Source organism: Thamnophis sirtalis, unplaced genomic scaffold, assembly GCF_051295495.1.
Source record: "Thamnophis sirtalis isolate CommonGarterSnake01/CBP01778 unplaced genomic scaffold, rThaSir2_p1.2 scaffold_1, whole genome shotgun sequence".
NCBI classification, from domain to species: domain Eukaryota; kingdom Metazoa; phylum Chordata; class Lepidosauria; order Squamata; family Natricidae; genus Thamnophis; species Thamnophis sirtalis.
This window is the reverse complement of record NW_028261381.1, coordinates 30471341-30493691: the sequence shown is the minus strand read 5'-3', so window position 1 is coordinate 30493691 and position 22351 is coordinate 30471341. Positions and strand designations below refer to the sequence as shown.

General features: G+C 41.6%; 1 protein-coding gene across 1 annotated transcript in view; it reads right to left on the bottom strand.

The window, feature by feature from the left end:
- Positions 1-19804, bottom strand: part of ITGB6 (integrin subunit beta 6) — a 105750-nt gene extending 85946 nt beyond the window's left edge. The window contains exon 1 of the mRNA XM_087709892.1: positions 19786-19804. The gene's annotated coding sequence lies outside the window, so the exon portion shown is untranslated. The remainder of the gene's footprint in view (positions 1-19785) is intronic.
- Positions 19805-22351: the final 2547 nt, after the last annotated feature.

The window sequence follows — 22351 nt, the reverse complement described above, 5'->3', positions numbered from 1 at the left end:
CCATTTTTCACACTTAGCGACCGTTGCGACCATTTTTCACACTTAGCGACCGTTGCAGCATCCTCATGGTCACGTGATCAAAATTTTGTTTGGCAACAGATTCGTATTTATTCTGGTTTCAGTGTCCTGGGGTGACCTTTTGACAAAAAAAAGTTTTTTTAATCAAGCCCCCCCCCCCCCCCCCGGTCAAGGGTGTCCCTCTTTTCCAATCTGAAAATCTGGTCACCTTAAAATAGATATAGATGATATATCATCTATCTATCTATAGATAGGTAGATAGCTAGGTATGTATGTATGTATGTAGGTAGGTAGGTAGGTAGGTAGGTAGGTAGGTAGGTAGGTAGGTAGATAGATAGATAGATAGATAGATAGATAGATAGATAGATAGATAGATAGATAGATAGATAGATAGATAGATAGATAGATAGATAGATAGATAGATAGATAGATGGTGAAGGCATTAAATCTGTTAGTATAAATGCCCCTCCATGAGGAACAAATTGTGTTTTTTAAAAAACCCATTGCAGGGTTTTCAACTTAGGGGGTAAATTTTGACTATCTGCATTTGAAGTTCTGATGAACGCCCTGAAAAGAGATTATAATCTGTATTCAAAATTCTGACAGGCATCCACCCATCCCCATGATCACATGACTGCATTTTGGGCACATGGTAACTGGGTTGCATTTATGTCCATTTGCAGTATCCTGTAGTCATGGGACCACAATTTACAATGTCCCCCACCCCCTGGAAACTGGCATTTACTTATGATTTCCAGCAAAATTTACCCCCTAATGATCAATGGGTTCGATGAATGTCTACTGCAATAAAGGTCATAAAATTGGGTCATAGAGTGACTGTCATGACATATATTCTATAATTATGGGCTCAAATCAAGGACTCACTGTACATACAGTGTAATGCAAAATCTACTACACAGGTTCCCAGTTTGTAGCTTTGCCATGTGTCATTCTGCATGCCCAAGTGAGGAACTCTTTGCCTGACTTCTGTCATAGTTTTTTCTAGATTGGGCTGAGATGGCAAAGCACGACAAAGGTGACAGTTTTCCAAGAGAAAATAAACTGTGGGTTCCTTGGTGCTTTCAGAACTTGGTTGTTTTCTTGCAGACATTTCATTACCAAACTAAATAACAACATGAGTCCTAGGGGGAGTGGGGTTTGCTCTTATTTTATATGGTAGTACCTTGGCCAGTCAGTGTTGGTGGGAGTAGTCTTGGTGGCTCCTTGATTAGACTGCTGTTTACAAGAAAACAACCAAGCTCAGAGAGCACCAAGGACCCCACAGTTCAACCCTGAGCTACAACTATTCTCTTCTATTGGTAGAAAATAAACATGCCTGCAAGAATAGACCGAGCCAGGAGCTCAACCCTATATTTCAGATGGTTTTCATATGGATCTCTACAGAAACACAGAATGCAGAGAAGAGCAACAAAGATGATTAGGGGACTGGAGACTAAAACATATGAAGAACGGTTGCAGGAACTGGGTATGTCTAGTTTAATGAAAAGAAGGACTAGGGGAGACATGATAGCAGTGTTCCAATATCTCAGGGGTTGCCATAAAGAAGAGGGAGTCAAACTATTCTCCCAGGCACCTGAGGGTAGAACAAGAAGCAATGGGTGGAAACTAATCAAGGAGAGAAGCAACTTAGAACTGAGGAGAAATTTCCTGACAGTTAGAACAATTAATCAGTGGAACAACTTGCCTCCAGAAGTTGTGAATGCCCCAACACTGGAAGTCTTTAAGAAGAAGGTGGATAGCCATTTGTCTGAAACGGTATAAGGTTTCCTGCCTAGGCAGGGGGTTGGACTAGAAGACCTCCATGGTCCCTTCCAACTCTGCTATTGTATTGTATTGTATTGTATTGTATTGTATTGTATTGTATTGTATTGTATTGTATTGTATTGTATTGTATTGTATTGTATTGTATTGTATTGTATTGTATTGTACATCTTAATAGGTATCATGTTATGCACCATGCAATAGAAGCCTTAGCACCTTTCCTCTAAATTATTTAACTGCTGCATGGACAAATCTAGTGACTGACTCCAGTTTTAGCTGCTAAGTCGCCTTCTCTGATAGAGGCCTACCCCCACCACCCCGCACTTCCACCATATCTCTCCATGCTCACCACCAACATGATACCTTCAGATTCCTGACCTTGTGGGTTGTAGGGATTGTCGATACCACTGACGGTAAATGTTGGCCCACTTTATGTAGTCTTCTTTTTTAGCTTCCATGTCTCAACATCACTTTTGAATCAGTCATACTTAAAAGCCAATTCTACCCATTAAATCAGGGCCAGTTACCTAGAGGTAATGCCCTGCCTGATTAATAGAAACAAAATGCTTGAATAGCCAAAACAAATGAAGTAAAACAACCACTTCGTTTATTTATGTATGCTCAAGCACGTCATTAGCCATCTGAGTCAGTTCTGATGGAAGACAAATGTGATAGTTTATACTTAAGTTTGCACATGAGTTAGATGCTTAGATGACCATAATCATATTCTCAATATTGCCAGAAATGGCTTTGTTAGCAAATAATTTAGTATTTAAGTACTGAGACATATATTACTTATGTCCTCAAAGCTCAGCAACTCAAACAATTAAGTGCATAGGCTACTAGTTTCTGATATGTTGACATAATAGCCACTGACTGAGAAGAGAGATGACTGTATTCCTCAAATACCATGTCCCATAGAGAAGAATTCAATACCTTTTCTCTCTTCTCCCAAAATCCAAGGAGTGGATTTAAATTACCAGAACAAAAATTCCAGTGAAGTTTTAAGAAACCCATCTTAAACATAAGCATAATATAGCAATTATTCATTTAACTTGTGGGTGATGTGTCCCCTTTAATGCGATGTGCTCAAGCTAACCATCTATTGTGGGTGCACCTCGCTTCACCCAAATAACACCTATCCTCCACGAGCTGCACTGGCTACCATCGATCTCCGGGTGCGCTTCAAGGTGCTACTTGTCACCCATAAAGCCCTACATGGTAGTGGATCTGGGTACTTGAGAGACCACCTACTGCCAATTACCTCCACGCGACCTATTAGATCTCATCGATTAGGCCTCCTCCGAGTTCCATCTGCCGGTCAATGCCGACTGGCAACTACGCGGAGGAGAGCCTTCTTGGTGGTAGCTCCGACCCTATGGAACGATCTCCCCGTGGAGATTCGTACCCTCACCACCCTCCAGACCTTCCGCACAGCCCTCAGAATCTGGCTATCCCGTCAGGCCTGGGGCTAAGACTGTAACCCGCCCGAATGGTATGAATGTTGTGTTTTTTAATTATGTATTGTCTTATATGTTAAAAAGTTTGTCTCCCCCTCCCCCTTGGATTGTGAGCCGCCCTGAGTCCCCCCAGGGAAAAGGGCGGCATATAAATAAACTTCTATCTATCTATCTATCTATCTATCTATCTATCTATCTATCTATCTATCTATCTATCTATCTATCTATCTATCTATCTATTTGGAATGGATTTAACCTGGATTTTTGCACTCAGGAGAATATTGGATTTTATTGCTTAAATGACCCCTTCCACCTTGGTTTGAAATCAATAAGATGAATACATCATACTATGGTCCTATTTTGAAACATCTTCTATTCTCTCTCCCTTATGGAAATGATCTGGAATTCCCCATGAGTTCATTCTTGCTTTGTGGGCTGCCAGCTACCAAAGTAAAAGAAAAGGAGAAACACTATTATGTTTCATGTAGTTCTTTCATAATCTCTCCCTGAATTAGAGGAAACCAATTCTACAGCTGATTTGGACTTCTCTAACTTGGTAGAATGAGGCAAAAGATGAGAAGGACTTTGGAAATGTACGTCAATCTTAGAAAAGGAAGTTTGAGGAATGTTCCCTGAGATATTGTTTTAGAGTAACAGTGTGAAGGCTGGGAAATTTTCTCTCTTTCTTCTCCAATTTTTGAATCACTCTTATTTTAAAATATCTTCAGCCAAATGCCACAAGTTTTGTGGATTTCTGTTATAATGTACCATTAAGGAAAAACATTTCCAAGAATATACTGTAACTATTCAAAATCCTGAAAATGTAGTTTCCACTCAATTCTACTTTGTCTATGACATATGTGTTGCGGGCACATCATGCCATTTTGATGACACACCAGGCCTCTGAAGCCTCTGGAACAGTGGTGGGTTCCTACCGATTCAGACCGGTTCGACTGAACTAGTAGTGGTTTGACGGCCTGTGTCGCTGGAACCGGCAGCAACCCAGGCCTGCCACCTCCCGCGAACTGATGAGAACAATTGCCATAGGCGCCACCAATGTTCCCTCTAAGGTGCGCGGGTGCACGGTTGCGCACGTGGCAACAAAACACCATGCAGCAGTTTCCAACTGCCGCCCAGTGGTTTTTATGAGACGCCTTCCACGATAATAGGAGGGGAGAGCCAGCCTGGAGACAGCAATCACAAGGCAGGAAGTAGCTGAGAGAAGGGGTGTGGGGGTTGGGAGAAGGCATGGGACCGGCTCCCAGCAGCGGCTGCTTGGATTTGCCATTTGAGAGAGAGAGAGGAAGGGAGGGAGGAGGAGGAGGAGGAGGAGGGGAGGGAGGGAGGGAGGGAGAGCGTGAGCGTGTGTATCCCTCCTTCCTTCAGCCCAACACTCTCGCTGGCATCCCAGCCAGACAAGAAGGACTGCAGAGGGTCTCCTCGCATCTAGGGCAGCAAGTCATTCGATGGGAAACATGCCTCTTGGAAGGAATGACCTGGCTTGGCTCTCGCTTCGTCTCTCCTGTCTCTTTGCTTTTCCGTTCGGTCGTTGGGCGGCAGATTGAAAGTGGGAGCCAAGCCGGGTCATTCCTTCCAAGAGGCAACTTTTCCACCGAATGACTCGCTGCCCTAGATTCGAGGAGACCCTCTGCAGTCCCTCATCTGTCCGGGATGCCAGCAAGAGTGTTGGGCTGAAGGAGGGAGGGATTCTCTCTCTCTCTCTTCTCTCTCTCTCTCTCTCTCTCTCTCTCTCCCTCTCTTTAAGAGAGAGAGAGAGAGAGAGAGAGAGAGAGAGAGAGAGAGAGAGAGAGAGAGAGAGAGTTAGTTAGTTAGTTAGTTAGTTAGTTAGTTAGTTAGTTAGTTAGTTAGTTAGTTAGTTGGTGGGCAGACTTAGCACTTTGTAAAGTTTGTTTCTCTGTGTGTTGTGTATATATACATGTCTCAATGGGTGCAATTTTTTTCCTCTTTAAAATAATTTTTGGATTTCTCCTCACCAAACCTTTAAGACTGAAAGAGTTAGAGTTGAAATATAAAGAGATTGTCAATCGCCATACTGTTAGATTGATAGGCAATTATGGACTATCTTGATTATATCCTCCTTCGAAAGAATATGCTACTGTATGGTTGAGAAAAAGATCAAACTTCATTCCATGGAAACCCAACAAAGTTCATAGGGAGGGTTTCTTTCTATGATGGGCTTCTTGGGTCAACGTGAATATCAGTTATCAAAAATGTAGGTAGAAAATTAAGCAGGCAATAGGCAATTACAGAAAGGGAAGCCAACTTTCTGAATCTGTTTCTTTGCACTTAGTGACTTATAAATAGATTAATATTCTGAAAACCTGACCTAAATTACTATATATTTTAAATAGCTGTAAAACTATGCTGAAAAAGTTGTTCTCAAGGTATTGTGATAAATTCAATAAAAAGAAGGGAATTCTTGATGAACTTAAGGAGAAATGAGAGTATTGGATATTAAATGGACAAATAACATTACCAATCAAAGAGAATATTTGCACCTTCAGGGTTGAAATGAGATGTTTTCTCTTACTCTTTCCTCTTCCTCTCTTCTCTCTCTGTCTCTCTCATCCTCTTTCTCTTTGTCTCTCTTCTCTTTCTCTCTCCCTCTTTTCCATTCTTCTGTCACTTTCTCTCTCCTTCTCCCTTCTCTCTCCTCTTTGTCTCTTTCTGTCTCTTTCACCCTCTTTCTCTTTGTCTCTCTTTCTCTCTCCTTCTTTCCCACTCTTCTGTCACTTTCTCTGTCCTTCTCTGTCTCTTTCTGTCTCTCTTCCCTCTTTTTTTCTTCTTCTCTCCCACTCTTTTATCAATTTCTCTCTACTGCCCAACCTGTCCCCATACTTACCTTCGATTGATCATGTTTGCAATAATTTACCTTCTTTCCTAAATAGGCGCAGTTCCCTTACTGGATCCCTCGCTCACTCAAACACACACACACACACACACACACACACACACATGCACAAAACCATTTTTCTCCATTCCAATTGGGATCCTATAAATCAATTGCTCTGTGAAACATCTGTGAAAAAAATTCAGGTGCTCAGGCATGAAAATGTGCTGCTCAAATACTATACTTTTCCGCACACATTGAAAAACAATTAGAGGCGCCACCATCTTATTTTGAGTGTAAGCAGGGCAATAAATATTAGGCTAGAAACAACCCCAGAATGCTTCCTTCCTGCCTTCCTTACAGGATTAGCCCTGTAAAGTGAAGAAAAGCAAAAGGAGATTTCTTCCAACAACCAGTTCTCCGAACTGCTTAGAAAGTTAACAACCGGTTTTCCCAAATAACTGCAAATTGGCTGAATCCCACCACCGGGTGAAAGGTCAGAGAATTTCAGAATCACTGTCAAATTTAGGCAGAAGGAGTGAGTTAAAAGGGAACATTTCTATACAACTGTGTAATTCTCAAAAGCTGTTTTTGCTTTGTTCAGGAAGAGGCTTTGTTAAAAAATTCCTTTCTCTTTGAACAAATTATTACTCTATCTGACTGAAATTTGGCATGGATAATCCTAGGCATGGGGCTCCTGGCTTGATTAATTTCATCACAATTTATACTAGTGCAATCAAAATACAAACTCTGCATTAATTTTCAATACAATAGCAGAGTTGGAAGGGACCTTGGAGGTCTTCTAGTCCAACCCCCCTGCCTAGGCAGGAAACCCTATACCGTTTCAGACAAATGGCTATCCAACATCTTCTTAAAGACTTCCATTGTTGGGGCATTTACAACTTCTGGAGGCAAGCTGTTCCACTGATTAATTGTTCTAATTGTCAGGAAATTTCTCCTTAGTTCTAAGTTGCTTCTCTCCTTGATTAGTTTCCACTCATTGCTTCTTATTCTACCCTCAGGTGATTTGGAGAATAGTTTGACTCCCTCTTCTTTGTGGCAACCCCTGAGATATTGGAACACTGCTATCATGTCTCCCCTAGTCCTTCTTTTCATTAGACTAGACATATCCAGTTTCTGCAACTGTTCCTCATATGTTTTAGTCTCCAGTTTCCTACTCAGCTTTGTTGCTCTTCTCTGCACTCTTTCTAGAGTCTCCACATCTTTTTTACATCGTGGTGACAAAAACTGAATGCAGTATTCCAGGTGTGGCCTTACCAAGGCATTATAAAGTGATATTAACACTTCACGTGATCTTGATTCTATCCCTCTGTTTATGCAGCCTAGAACTGTGTTGGCTTTTTTTGGCAGCTGCTGTACACTGCTGGCTCATATTTAAATGGTTGTCCACTAGAACTCCAAGATCCCTCTCACAGTTACTACTATTGAGCAAGGTACCACCTATACTGTACCTGTGCATTTTGTTTTTCTTGCCTAAATGTAGAACCTTACTCAATTTCCTCAAGATTCCTTCAGATGTTGCCTAAGAACATTATAAATCTGTTTGGGGGGGAAATATTTCTGCCTTTTGTGTCTTCCCTCTTTGGAACTGACAGACATCAAGTTCAATCAGGCTACCAAACGGCTCAGGATACATTGAATTGTTTCAAGAGCTAGCAAATCTTACAGCACAGGTAGATAACCTTTTTAAGCTTGGAAAAAGCAATTAGTTTTTGTGTCTTCTCTGGAAGCTGTGTGAGATGGGGCTAGTGATGATCCCAGAATGGTAATCAATTTCCCTCATCATAAACTATTCCATCTAGTTCTGTGATGTCATATATTTTGTTCCTACCTCGGCTATTTTGCAACTCTATAATGCTGGCCAGATCATGGGCAGTTGTTAACTGATATTATAAGTAAAAATGACAAAACGGAGCAGGAGATACTTTATATGACACCATTGCATGGTGTGAATCCATGATGGGAGTTTTGGGGCATGTCTCTGGGTGTCCCTATGCCAATCTGTTTAATAATGAATAGGAAATTACCAGTTAAATAAGAGTTGTACCTTGAAGCATTAACAAAAGATAAAAAGTGATAAACAAGAAATGATTGCTAAATATACTTTGGGCAATTTTCTAGAAAGCTAGGTTTGGGGTACGTAGGAAGAATATAATGCATTAGCTTCACCATTGCAAAGTGATAAAGTGCTGATATATTGACTAGCCACTTAGCCAGCTAACCATGAAATCTGGCTCTTATTCCAACTTGAATGCTTGCAGCCCATAGGACAGCAAATCTTTTCTGATCATTATCAGCATGCTATAAAATATGCAAACTGTTGACACCTAGGGTAATATTAAAGTTTGTTTCAAACTGCACAAAAAGCTCCACTTCCTATTAAAAAAATTTTTTTTTAAAGAAAGAATAGACTCAAAGAAAATTCCAATATGAAAGAAACTGATGTTGCCTAGTCCTCTGGGACAATTGTTTATTAGAATACCGATGATGAAAGTACTGCTAGAATGTTTTCTGATAGGATTCACAGATAAATACATTCCCATCTTTTGTTTCCGTGGTTTTATTATCACTAATTCCTTCCTTTGCTGCTGAATTCAGTTATTTTATTGTGCAGCTTGTCAGGGTATAACACTGTTCAAAAGACAATCTTTTGACTAAAAGACCATTATTGCTTCTACATTATCAAGTCCTCTCTCTTCTGTGGAAATCGATGAACTTGTCATTTGTTTAGTGATAATTTTTTTATTCATCTAATGACTCTTAGGTAAGTTAAGTACACAACATCTTTCTTTGCCACTTTGGGGACATGTGTTAAAGCACTGCAATTCCAAGTATTATGATATAAAAATGCAGACGCACATGCTGAATCCTAGAGAGCTTGGAACTGCACCCTCTGGTGAAAGGAAGGTGACAAGGAATGTCACCTTAACTTAATAATAACAATACCATTAACAACAACAACAACAACAACAACAATAAATAGTCTCCACTTCCTTGGAGATTACATTTTACTTGTTTAGATTTCATTGTTATCATGCTGTCTAGAATTATGGGAGAGGAAACTTCTGGCTATATTGGAAGCAAGAAAGGAAGGGAGGGAGGGAGGGAGGGAGGAAGGGAAGAAGGAAGCTTTGAACATCTAGCATGGGTTCCAAAGTTAAAATACTCTGAATGGGTAAAGTTATACATGGATAATTTATCCAGATGTTTTGTTTATTTTCAGGCAAGTCTATCAATTTCTCAAGCTTGCATTACTATGCTATGCTATGCGATGTGATGCTATGCGATGCTATGCTATGCTACGCTACGCTATGCGGTTTTCTTTTTTCTAGATTTGCTCTCACACCCATTCAGAACTCCTGCAGTTTACCAGTTTTATCACCCAGACGCTTGGTGAAGCATTCATTTCATTGTTTGCAAGAGTATATTTTGTGCTCAGAATACCAAGTATGCAGGCAATGGCTGAAAAATGTACAGCTCTATTCATTTCCAATGAAAAGTTACATCCCACTGAGTTTGATTATGATTCCCAGGTAACTGAGTCTAAACATTCAATATTGTTTATTGATTTAAACTTTTTTTTCATGTGAACTTTACACCTCTAAGTTCAGAACTAGGAAAAGCTAGGAAAAGAATTGGTACAACAAAATTCCTCCAGGTGAGAGCTGGTGCCAAGCAAAGTAGTGTTTGTGCACACAAAATTAAATGCTTGCCTTTGGATATACTAGAGATTTAATTGCAGCAAAGCAATTCAAGTAGGGTTTCATTGTTAAAACTTCCTAATAGCATAAAAAAAGAATAGACCAAGCTGTCTGTCCAGAGGCACTAGGGAGGGTGGGAGCATGGGCAAAACAGGAATCAGAACAGGGGTGGGTTCCTGCCAGTTCTAACCTCTTCTATAGAAGAGGTTCCACAAATCTACAGTGCCATTTAGAACCGGTTCCAGCTCCCTCCCCCCCCTGTCCGCACATCATCAAGATGAAGAGCGAGAGGAGGAATTCTGGGAGTTGAAGTCCACAAGTCTTAAAGCTGTCAAGTTTGAACACCCCTGGGGATTTTTTTCTAAAGGGTTAGAGGTGCAAGGGTCTTGTAATTTGACAACTTTAACACTTGCACACTTTAATGCTAGAGTTTCTGAGCCAACATGACTGGAGGAGGAATTTTGAGAGTTGAAGCCCATAAGTCTTAAAGCTGTCAAGTTTGAACACCCCTGGGGGGTTTTTCCTAAAGGGTTAGGGGTGCAAGGGTCTTGTAACTTGACAGCTTTAAGACTTGTGTGCTTCAAATGCCAGAGTTTCATTTTGGTTGCTAAGCAAGAGCGTTGTTAAGTGAGTTTCACCACATTTTACAAGTTGACCACACCCACCCAGTCACATGGCTGGCAAGCCACTCCCACTCGGTCACATGGCCAATGAGTCACTCCCACAAAGCAGACCACACCTACAGAAGAGGTTCTAAATTTTTTTGAAACCCACCACTGAATTAGAACATTGCAATGCACAGTGCACTTCCTGATCTTGTGTACTATGTGAGAAGAAGTGGTTGAATTGTGATGTTACAATGTATACAGTATAGGTAATGGTCGACTTACAACCATTCGCTTAGTGACCGCTGGAAGTTACAAAGGCACTGGAAAAAGTGAGTTATGACTATTTTTCACACTTAAAACCATCCCCATGGTCACATGGTCTTGGATCCTTAGCAAATTCAGATGCTTGTCAACTGAGTCATATTTATGAAGGTTGCAATGTCCCAAGGTCATGTGATCATCTTTTGCAACTTTCTGACAAGCAAAGTCAATGGGGAAAGCTTCACTGACATTTCTCTAGTGATGCCCCTTGCTTGCAGAATTAATATTTGCAATATGCAGGGACATTGTGTTTGAAATACTTAACAATACAAAATTTCTAGACAGATACAAGAAAACCTTTGCGGAATTGTTATGGCTGTAGTTGTAAAGAAGCAATAACTGCGTGCCAGGCTTTTCTCTCTTTAATTTCCTGTTGGCATCTGGCAATACATTGTGCCAATGATTTTTGATGATTTGCAGCCAAATTTTGGCACTGTAATCCGAAGGACTATGCGGGTTGCAAAAGAATTAAGAAGTTGCAAGATATCTAACACTGAAATCTGTGAACCGGAAAAGGAAGAGAGTTTTTTAAAAATGAAACTTAAGTGTATCAGGTTTTTGAAGAAGAAATAATAATGGGGGTAATAAACAACTAACCTTAGGCATGAAAAGAAGACCAATCCAGAGAAAAGTGAATGCTATTTTGAACATTTAAATAAAGACAATGAGCAAAAAATAAAAAAGCAATAGGAAAAAGAGTACATAAAAGGGCAATAAAAGAAACTTCAGCAAAACACAAGAGAGTCATACCACTCCACACAGATATTTAAACCCAAAAGATTAAGCATTGAGTGGACCTAAAGGTTAAATGCTGAAAGACACACAGTTGAGGAAACACTGTCAGTTAAGACACACTGAATATAAATGCTCATTCACAGAAACATACATAAATTAGAATGACAGGGGAGGGGGAACTAAGAACAGAATCATGAAACTCAAAATCACAAAAAGAAGAGAGAGCAAAGAGAGAGAGAGCAAAATGAGAACAAATTAACAATATTCCTGTGTAAATACAAAAGGCGTTTTTAAAAAATGGGCACCCACAAATCCAAAGAAGAGGAGAAAAGCTGTTCCCCATTTCATCCCATTTCTACAACCTTTACTAACCTTTCCAGGTAAACCAGACAGGAGACATACAGTAACTAGATGAGGTGATTCTACTTTTATTTTTTGTAAGGCTACATTAACAGAGTCTTGCAAGTCTGAAGGTACAAATTTCCTGCCACCACTTTTTGCCATCTGACCAGTTAGGGCAGGGGTGTCAAACTCAATTTTATTGAGGGCTGCATCAAGGTTGTGTTTGACCCCAGAAGGCTGGTGTGTGTGTGAAATGGCTGCGGTTGGGTGTGGTCATGGTGGGGGTGGCTGGGGTGGACATGGCGGGCAGAGTGCTGCTGGAGGCTGGGAAGCAGAAGTGGGTTCCTACCTGTTCGGACCAGTCCGGCTGAGTAGATAGTAACTCGGCCGGCCATGCACCCAAGCTGGTTCTATTGGCAATGCCATAGGAGCCACCATATTGCAATTTTTAAATTTGTGTGCATGCGCGCATAGCGTGCATCAAACGTACGCATGCCCAAAGTGAGTCCCTGAATGAACTGGCAATAAAAGAAGCCTGAACCCACCCCTGTTGGGGAGGCCAAAAACGGGCTGCACAGGGGCTTCCTGGGGCCTCCAGGTGACCCGTTTTTAGCCTGCAGAATGCTGCTGGAGCCTGGGGAACCCATAGCCTGTTTTGGCCGGCAGAGGCACCATGGGCTGGTCCTTTGATAGTTGCAGGCCTTTTCTGACTGCAGATTTAAGCACCTCATGGGCTGGATGCAGACGGCAGGCCTTGAGTTTGACACCCCTGAGTTTGGGCATGTCCATCCTACGTTTTTTTTCCTTCTGACTATTAAGCCTCTTATCTGATAGTTTCCTAGGCAGAATTTTGTTTCCTAGGCAGAAGGTTGGTCTCACGTATCATTACAGTACAGTCTTATTCCCAGTGAGAGTAATTTCCTTCCTAATTTCCTTCTAGAGGGATGAGCCTTTTTTGAGTCCCACCAGCCTGGCCCCTTCAGCTTGGAGCTGCCATAACTGATTTCCTACCTCCTGGACTGCAGAGCTAAAGGCTTGCTATGCCACTTCCTAACCTCTTGCCCTGGCTAATATCAATAGGGAGGGAATTTGTAAATGGTAGATAATCTGCCTACAGAAGTCTGACATGAGAAAATTATGAAAAATGAAACACTAAAGGCAAACACTGGTTTGTCGTGTGTAGACTGGTACCATGAAGCAAAAAAGAAAACAGCATGATTTAACTTCAAGTAGGTTTATTTTTTGGGGGGGAAATACTTTCCTTCATTTTTGTATCTTCCCAAACAGTTGGGGTTGAATGTAGCTGTTGTTGGCCAAGGATGATAGATGAAGGGAAAGATGCTGAAACAAATACTTGCATTCCTTCTCTTGAACTTAGTGTAGATTTTCAATACATTTCAGTGCTGGGATATAGACGGAAACTACCACCCCACCCCTCAGTATTGGAACGGAAACAGTGAGTAATGTATCTCTGAAGCCTTGTTCCCAATGAGATAGTAACAAGATCTTGTTTAGGCATCTCACTTCCAATAGCAGATAATGTTCATACTCAAAACTTGCTCATTATACACTTTCTGATGGCAACACAGGGGACTTAAATCCCACTCCAACACCTGGGTAAGAAATTAAAACTACTCCTGAAGTTTCCAGTGGTTCCCTGACTCATATTCTTCACCATCTGGCAATTCTGAAATGGCTTCTGGCATTGGAAGGACAACCATTTTCTGGATCAGTGACCCTAAGAACTGAAAGATCACCATTGTTTGGAGAAAAGAATGAGGGGAGGTATGATGCTTGTCCTGGAGCATTTTTCATCCAATGAAAAAGGAGACATGGGCAACTGGGCTATGAAAAAAAGGCCTAAATCTGGCAGTAAAATGCATTTAAGTCATCACATAGAAAAGACATGAGCCATGGTGGCGCAGTGGTTAGAGTGCAGTACGACTTCTGCTGCCTGCCGGCTGCCTGCAATTTGGCACATCGAATCTCACCAGGCTCAAGGTTGACTCAGCTTTCCATCCTTCCGAGGTGGATAAAATGAGGACCCAGATTGTTGGGGGCAATAGGCTGACTCTGTAAACCGCTTAGAGGGGGCTGAACAGCACTATAAAGCAGTATATAAATCTATATTGCTATTGTTATTGCTATTTACAATTCAAAGTAAAAGAGGCTGAAGGTGAGAATTACTTTCAACTGTAAGTCCAGTCCAAACCAAGTGATTGTACAAGTAGATATTAAAAATTGTCACAGTCAAGGTAGGAAGATTCAGAATGAAATGATGAGCCCTGGACCACAGAGCCAAGGGCATGGAACGTAACTGCCTATAGTAAGAATAAGGATAACTTAGAAGCTAAGAAATTCTTACAAAGACAATGAGAGTGTCAGAAGTCCACAATTTCAGGCAGACATGGCACATTTGTCCTTGCAGATCTTCTTTGTTCAAACAGAGCACTTTCTGCAGTACTTGTATCAGCCAACACACTTGTCCTTTCGAAGATGTAAACCTACAGACTTTTCCTAAATTTGATTCTGCATGTCTTCTTCTTCAAATGAGAAATCCTCTAGGAGAGGCATGACAGAAGCTTCCTGGACTGTAATAAAGATTCTAAATATAGAATCTTCCCCTGGTGCGGCTCCTAAACTATAACAGGTGGAAAAATCACTTCCTGTTGTTGTGCAGTAGTTTCAGGGAGACAGCCGGTAGATCTTGAGAAAAGCTCTTTTTCCCCAGAGAGAACTTCAGAAGTTTTCTTGTCTGGGGGACAAATCTCAGTCTGCCACTAAAACTGGGAGTCATGCCCTTAAACTGAGGATGGATAGTGTTTCATCTAACCATTGTAGAGATTACTGCATCAGTACGGACGTCCCATATCTCAGAGTTTAAAAGAGGATGACTTGGAAAGAAGCTCCTTAGTGGTGTGTATTTCCTATGTGCTCAAGAAGAAGCTCATTGTATGGGATTCCGCTGAGAGATTAATTTCCCCTTATTTCTAATAATAATACCTCTCTTTGAATGCATTGGAGAAACACTGCTCTAACTCCTGCTGCCCCTGCTCCAATGTAACCCTGATTGTCCACAAATCACAGGGGCATCCCTTACCCTAAAGAGGCATGGAAGACCCCGGTGTAAGACAAATGCAAATGGAAGTACTGTTGTTATAGTAGCCATGGGCGCCCCCTATTTCCATTCTAACAACAGCAGGCAAGGAAGATGAAATTAGCCTCCCTGGTTTATCGGAATAACAGAATCAACAGAGTTGGAAGGGACCTTGGAGGTCTTCTAGTCCAGCCCCCTTTTTTTGACTAAACCTCCTCTGATTGGGCACTACCCTGGTTCCATCTATTGATTCGGCGATTAACCTGCTGCTGTCACCCCATGCAGAATACACTTCCCAAAAGGGATTGCAGGGGTTCCAAACTAGTTTTCTGGAGAAGGGAACCCCCCTCTTCAAACTGTAGTGAAACTAATACTGTAAACTCAAAGTTCAGAAGAAATATGGGAGAGAAATGATAATAATGGATATTCACTCAAATGGAAAAAAAACTTAGGTACTCTAGGCAGTCAGAAAAGAACTGGAACATAACAGGATTAACCACTCTGCTGTGAACTCTCATCTCCACTTCTAATTTAAAAAAAATAATGGAGAAATAAAAATGATCCGCTACTGAAAGATTGCCAAATTCTGCTCAACAAACCACCAAGAGACGCACTGCAGAGGTGCCACAAATGTGAATTACAAGAGGTCAGAAAATGCAACAACTGCAATTACCCCCAAGGAAGTTATTATTGAGCTTAAGAACACCCTCCTGCCCCAGGAAAATTACAGAAACATTTATCCGCTCCTTAGCTACAGTATGTCCTGAGAGAATCCAAGACAACCTTTCAGTTTAACAATAAATCACTTGAAGAGACACAGATTATTCTTTGCAGGTAAGTACAATAGTATTTTCTTTATATAAGGTTCAGAAAGAGCTGGTGGATAATATGCAATGAAATTGCCCTGATTGAAATCTAACACACTGCTGTGGAAATAAAAACCCCGCGTACATCAATGTAACAGGCAATACACAAACAAGAGACTCATTTTCCTCTCTTAATATTGCTCTTTAATAAGCTTTCAAACAAGCTCATCTCAGCCTTGAACTCTTGACAGATAGATCACAGATTCTAATTAACTAGCAAATTCCAGTAAACCTACTCAAACATACCATTGTAATAATTTTAATTCATAGTAGTAGCGCTGGATGTTATCTTTCATGCATATCAAGTAAGTTTAGGATTGGTAATACAATCTTTATTTTACAAGGAAAAAAATAACACCTCAACAGTTGTAATAATCAAACTCGGGAAAACCTAAATTAAATGCATTAATAATTCTCACCACCCACTCAATCTTGTTCTGGCCTTGTATTAGGGCTCTTTGCATTTGTTTGAAAGACAGAAAAACCATACCACAAATTGTTGCATTTGATTAAAGGGTAAATAAACAATTAAACAAATGTCGAATATGTTGAGGTGTGACTTTCGCAAACTAAGCACTTCCATTAATTTCACTCAGCTAAATGGTGTAAGAAATTGAAATATTTTTTTTTTCATTTTATTTATTTAGATGTCGCCCTTCTCGCTGTCAAATGGCTTTTTACTTTATTTACACGCTGTACATGGGGCTGCCCTTGAAGAGTGTTTGAAGACTTCAGCTGGTCCAGAACGCAGCTGCGCGAGTGATTGTGGGTGCACCTAGGTACACCCACGTCACACCTATCCTCCACGAGCTGCACTGGTTACCCATTAGTCTCCGGATCCGCTTCAAGGCGCTGGTCGTTACCTATAAAGCCCTACATGGCATCGGACCTGGGTACCTGAGAGACCACCTCCTGCGGATTACCTCCCATAGACCGATTAGATCTCACAGGTTAGGTCTTCTCCGGATTCCATCTGCCAGCCAATGTCGGCTGGCAACTCCCCGGGGGAGAGCCTTCTCTGTCACAGCTCCAGCCCTTTGGAACGATCTCCCCGTGGAGATCCGGACCCTTACTACCCTCCCGGCCTTCCGCAAAGCCGTTAAGTCCTGGCTGCTCCAGCAGGCCGGGAGGCTCTCGACATATCCAGCCCCTCGGAAACTGTGACTGTTGTGTATTTTAAAGTGTTGTTTTGTGTATTTATCCCCTTCCCTTGTTTATTGTAAGCCGCCCGGAGTCCTTCGGGAGTGGGCGGCATACAAGATCAATAAACTCAACTATTTTAGCTAAATGGTTATTGGATTTTGTCTGGCCAGATTTGCAGTAGGTCTGCAACGGATGGACATACTTCCTTTGTTCCTGTTTTTTTAATAGTAAAACCATAGAAAGAGAATTGGCTTAATAGTTTATCAGTCACCCAACAGATTAGGCTGCTGGTATGACTGGTTGGGAGAAAGACTGGAGAAAGGGACTATCAGCTCCCTTTGATCCAGAAATCACAATATTTTCAAACTGGGTTGATTGGCCTACACTACAGTCTGCCTGTGTCTGTCACAACTTCTGTGGTCTCAAACAGAGGTGGTATTCAGCAGGTTCTGACCAGTTCTGGAGAACCGGTAGCGAAATTTTGGGTAGTTCGGAGAACTGGTAAATATCACCTCTGACTGGCCCCGCCCCCATCTATTCTCTGTCTCCCAAGTCCCAGCTGATCGGGAGGGAATGGGGATTTTGCAGTAAGCTTCCCCTGGTGTGGGGAGGGAATGGAGCTTTTACAGTATCCTTCCCCTGTCACGCCCTCCAAGCCACACCCACCAAGCCAGACCATGCTCACCAAGCCACGCCCACAGAACTGGTAGTAAAAAGTTTTGAATCCCACCACTGGTCTCAACGTGTGGTAGATGTTGGGCCTTGATATAGCACTTTCTGGACTCATTAATTAAACAGGGAATCTATCCCCAGACAACGTGAGAGCTTTATTGCCATATATTTGGTTGAATTATTCGATAACCTTTCAAAGGCCACATAATCTTGAACATCAGACTATGAAATATGAACCTTCTGACTATGCAGTGGGCTTTTGTTGTTGTAGTAACAAACCCTTGTGGAGTGCCCTAAAGCTTAAGGTTAGAGGACATTTTTCAAGGAATTGACCTTGTTGATAATCCTAGTACTGTTTTAAAGCAACTTGTAAATAATACATGTGAAAATGTAAATAATATATGAAAAGTGCTTAATAGAATGTAGAATTGTTCCAAAATTCCCAAATGGATTTGAATAACAATTGAATGAGACAGAACTGAATCATTGGCTGACACAGGTGCTTAATGCCCAGCAATGCGAACTAGAATTTAAATGGGCACATTTAAAAAAAAAAATTCAAACACTACTTAAATTTTTTTAAACGAAAACAACATTATTTCATTAAATCAGTCTTGACAATCAAACTTAAACCAATCGGGTAATTCATGACTTACAACCATTCATTTAATGACCATTTGAAGTTACAACAGCATTGGAAAAAAGTAATACAATTGGTTCTCTCATTTATGATTGTTGCATGATCAAAATTTGGGGATTTGGTAACCAGTATGTATTTACAATAATTGCAATATGCCGGGCTCATATGATTGCCACTATGACGTTCCCAGCTGACTTCCAAAAAGCAAAGTCAATGGGGAAAGCAGGATTCGCCTAATGACTATATGATTCACTTAACAACTGCAGTGATTTGCTTAACCACCATAGCAAAGAAAGATTGTAAAATCAGGCACTACTCATTTAACAACCGCCTTGCTTAGCAATAGAAATTCTAGTCCCAATTGTGGGTTGTAAGTCGAGGACTAACAGTAATGAGGATTAAAGACTCCAGTCACTGGCAAATTATCATCACTCCCCAGCAGCCTATGGAATTCATGGCATTAAGCCTCAAATTACAGTTAAGTGGTTTGAACTCTTGAAAGAATTCATTCATAGAAGCACCATATCTCAGGTTGTTCATATTCTCTGGCAAAGGGCAGTAATACCAAGGCTAAATCTATCTGTGTTGATTCTGATTCCACTGGTAGACTGGACCATCTTCCATACTTATGCCAGGAATCTCCTACAGACTAAAATAAACCAAAATGAGATTATTAATACCATATTTTTTGGCCTCTAAAACACGTCCTTTTCCCCCATAAAAGAGGGTGAAAATTTGGATGCGTCTTATACACTGAATGTAGACCCACTCACCCACTGTCCCCCACCCTGTGGCCTCTGCCTCCCAGCAATTTACCTCCTTACAGCAAACGGGGAAAATGGGGCTTGCTGACGTTGCAATAGGCTGTAGCAATCCCTGCAGCCTGAAACAGCTGATGATTCAGAGGCCTGCTTAAACTGAAAGTGAAACTTGCTGTTTGCTCCACAAGGCAAATTGCTGGGAGGCAGAAGCAGATTTTTTTTTCTTGTGCTAATATGGCTATTTGCGGAGGTAAGTCAATAACAATAAATGCCTACAGAATGTTCAAATTATTATACTTATTTTTCAAAGACTGCTTTATTATTGTTCTAGGCAGCTTAACAAAATGAAGAAGCTTTTTAAAATAAATGCTTGATCTGAAGAGGCCCAATGCTATTGTATCTCCTTTTAAATAGCAGAGAATAACTATGCTTCCAGAAAGCACATCAATTTTAACAGCATCTGTACAAGTATAGTCTGAAATGTAACACTACAAACAGTGTATATCGTCTGTGCTGTTTGCTGTTTGCTGTTTGTTGCAAGGAGGCAAATTGCTGGGAGGCAGAAGCAGATTCCCCCCCCTTGTTTTCCTCCCTAAAAGCTAGGTGCGTCTTATACTTCGGAGTGTCTTATACTCTGAAAAATACGGTATATTGCTGGATTCATTCCTACTGACCCTGAAGGAAACCCCCTCCCCCCACTACTATCAAGAACAATATGCATGTAGCCACTCATGCCATAAGTTTGGTGCATTTATAATAGTACTTACTTTTCAGGCAGGTATGCAGGGGGGTGCCAGGAGATATTAGCTCCATCCATCATCAAATGGTGTTGGCTAGGCATATTGTTTATCCTTAGTGCACAAAGAAGCCAATTCCTAACCTTTGGGGGGATTAGTTTTCAGTGGGTGAAAGAGAATTTCCATTGAATGTTTTAGTTCTTTGGCTTAGCAGGACTGCATGTAACGAAGCATATTAAATTAAAGATTAATAAAATCAAAAGATAAAGACTACATAAAGAAGAAAGAGGAGGAAACGACAGACTGGCTGGTTGTTTTACAAAGGCTCATGCGAGAAAAGGTTAAAATTAGATTGACGAGCAAATGTGTTCACTGACTGCTGGCTGACAAATGGCAAAGGCTCTGCCAATGTATTACTTATGCGGGAGATGAAGTGGAAGTGAGCAGCCGGCTAATATCTCTGCAATAGTCATATACGGTATGTGTATGTATGTATGTGTATATATATATGTATGTACACACCCACACCCACACAAATACATTCAAACTTTGAGTAAACGATAGTTTGGGTGAGCACACAACTGATGCCTGCTGGAGAGGCAAATCATAAGTGGATGCTGAGATATGGGCAGAGATATTACTCACATTTTTGTGGAGATGCCAAGAAAAGCTTGGTCATCTTGCTGATGGGAACATTCCCGATGGATGACTCTTCCATTGCCTGAAGATAAACCTGTTCCAATGAACTTTTCTGACTAATGCTCCATTTTAGAGGCTGTAGAGATGTAAAGAGCCCAATAGGGGTGAGGGGTCTTGGCATGTTCTGGAGGCAGTGCCGGATTTAGATGAAAAGAGGCCCTAGGCTATTCCACTTATGAGGCCCTTTCACCTCCCATTTTTAAGTGGGAGGGTGGCTCTGCTCTGTGGCAAAGGCAGCGAGGCCAGCCGCTTCCCCTGCTGCGCTCAGCTGCCCGGCTTGGCTCCCTTGCCCTCACCTGCCTGGCCGGTGGTGGGCTCTGCGTCAATGGGGCGGCTACTGGGAGCGGCCGCGCCTCTCGCCTGACCACCGGTGCCGGGAATGTGGGCGGGCTCCCCAACTGCTGCGGCACTGGAACGATCTTAACCAATACATTTTTATGTTTGTTTATTAGTTATATGCGTAGAATTTCTCCTTATTTTCGGTTCAGTGTTTTAGTGTTCACTGTTTTTAGAATAGTGTAATTTTAATTTTGCTAACAATTTGAATGTAGGCTCCTCTTGATCTTGAGGCCCTAGGCTGAAGCCTAGTTAGCCTATAGGAAAATCCGGCCCTGTCTGGAGGTTGCTGAACTATAAATTGCCTCTGCATTGATTATACCTGGAGGTCAGTGGTGGGATTCAGCCAGTTCGCACCACTTCGGGAGAAGTGATTGTCAACTTTCTGAGCAGTTTGGTGAACTGGTTGTTGGAAGAAATCATTAGGGCAGAGAACCGATTGTAAAATTATTTGAATCCCACCACCGCTGGAAGTATACAGATGATCCTTGACTTACAATAACAATTGAGCCCAAAATTTATGTGGGTAGGTGAGATAGTTTTTAAGTGAGCTTTGCCCCATTTTGTATTTGTATTTTGTATTTTATTATTTGTATGCCGTTCTTCTCTTTTACAACCTTTCTTGCCACAGATGTCAAATGAATCACTGCAGTTGTTAAGTTAGTAACATGGTTGTAAATGATTCTGGCCGGGGTGGTATTTACTTACCAGTTCGCAAATGTGAGTGTGCATTCCTGCGCCACCTTCACACATGCGCTACCCCTTCCACGCATGTCCTTTTGGCTTAAAAAGGGTCTAAATGGGATGCAATAGAACTAGGGTGGGTGGGCAGGGCCTCCCGTGATTTCCGCTACCGGTTCAGGTGAACTGGTCCAAACCGGTAGAATACCACCTCTGACTCTGGCTTCCCCATTGATTTTGCTTATCAAAAGGTCACAAAAGGGGATCACTTCAACCCGGGACACTGTAACCATCAAAAATACATGCCAGTTGCCAAGCGAACGGATTTTGATCATGTGATCATTGGGATGCTGCAACAGTTATAAGTGTGCAAAATGGTGATAAGTCATTTTTTTTAATGTTGTTGTAACTTATAATGGTTACTAAATGAACTGTTGTAAGTCAAGGATTACCTGTAATGCGACAGTATCTGAAATCCAGGGTAATTGCAAAAACCATCAACTATTTGCTCATGACACACTGTACATTTTAACACCCACCCACCCACCCAAATCATTTCAGAGCAGTGTTGGGTTCCTACCAGTTCGGACCCGTTCAGCTGAACTGGTAGTAGCTTGGGTCACTGGAACCAGCCGCGACTCAGGCCTGCCACGCCCCTGAACTGGTTCTTCCGGCAGCGACATAGGTGGCATCATCTTGTTTTTTGCTTCTGCACCTGCGTAATTTTAGTTGTACTGTGCATGCGCATACAGCGCACATGCGCGTGCACGGGGCCCGTCCCTGAGCGACCAGCAGTAGTCTCTGCCAGAACCCACCTCCGTTTCGAGTATTTTATGATGTTTTTCCTGAATAGGTTTGTAAGTGTCGTTTTGCCAGGTGA